This window comes from Pediculus humanus, genomic scaffold, assembly GCF_000006295.1.
Source record: "Pediculus humanus corporis 1103172107538 genomic scaffold, whole genome shotgun sequence".
NCBI lineage: Eukaryota > Metazoa > Arthropoda > Insecta > Psocodea > Pediculidae > Pediculus > Pediculus humanus.
The window spans coordinates 134,813-136,105 of record NW_002987154.1 but is presented as its reverse complement, the minus strand read 5'-3'; the positions used below and the strand labels follow the sequence as shown (position 1 = coordinate 136,105).

The following is a 1,293-nucleotide window of genomic DNA, read 5'->3' as shown; positions in this document are numbered from 1 at the left end:
ACATTTCCATTTAGGAACTAATATTTATTTTTTTTCTTTCTCGCTATCATCATCATCATCATCATCATCATCATCATTATTATTATTATTATTAACGCGTGGTTATAGAGAGAGAAAAAAAATATGTACGTAAAAAATATTACCCGTGAGAAAAATTTCAGAAAAAAATTTTTTTTTCTTTTTTGATAAATACTCCAATTTTTGAAATTTGTTCGTTTGTTCGTTCGTGCGTGTGTACGTGCGTGTGTACGTGCGTGCGTGCTGCGTATATACAAATTCTTATCACAAAACTTATCACTCATTGTTTTTTACGTTTAGCAATTGTAAAATAGTCGGAATCGAGCGTAAAAAAAAAAATTAAAATAAGAGAAATAGACGGATAGATAGAGACAGAGAGAGAGGGAAAATTTGTTTTTTTTCTTTACAAGTCCTAATAGATTATCTGGATGGGAAAGGATGGGAAAGAGAAAGAAAAGAAAAAATAAATTTTAACCATTAACCTAATGAAGGTTTTTCTTTTTTTATTTTCTTTTTGGGGTTAAAATGAACTAAAAACTTGTTAACGGGATAAAATCTGATCCATTTTTATCTTTTCTCTGTCGCCCCTATTATCTCTCTCTCTCTCTCTTTTCTTTTAAATCCAGTTTAAATATAATTAATCTTTTCCGACGAGTAAAACATTTACTTTTTCTTTTTTTACTTTTTTTTGTTTGCGGGTTATCGGATAAATAGTAAAGTAAAAAAAAAAAAAAAAAAAAGTAAATTTAACAAAACGTAATTAGTTAATTAATTATATATATATTGTTATATTCGGTTCGTTCTTTATTTTGTAAGTAATGAACAAGCACTTAAAACTATCACTATAACAAAACTAATATTAATAAACAAGAACTTATTACAGCTAGACTAAAAATCAAATGAACACACGCAAAGCTGTGTAGCTTCCCTATATTACTTTGGTCTTTCGTTAGTCAATTGTTTCGAACGAGCAAACACTTGCAAATAAAATAAAAGAAATAATTTCTAGAAGCTTCGCTTCTAAAGAAGAACAATTTGAGTTCGTCGCCAGTCTTTTGTTTATAAAAATTGAAAAATGTGAATATTGAGTACGGGATCATAACACCTCCCCCCTTAAGACGGAAAACAATTATTTTGAAAAAAGAATTTGTTTTCTCCTCTTGTTCGGATTTGACAGCTTCCTATGTCGGGTTCTGGATGGTTCCGTCCAGGTTGAGACTCCTTGAGTAGTAGTAGTGCTATGTCTTCTGTATGGTAGACTGTTGTATCCCTTCA

At 29.9% G+C, this 1,293-nt stretch overlaps 1 protein-coding gene across 1 annotated transcript in view; it reads left to right on the top strand.

Annotated features, from left to right (window-relative positions):
• Phum_PHUM188690 (BAI1-associated protein, putative) overlaps positions 1-1,293 on the top strand; it is a gene marked incomplete at both ends in the record, with an annotated part of 14,258 nt that overhangs the window by 983 nt on the left and 11,982 nt on the right. The gene's annotated exons all lie outside the window — the stretch shown is intronic.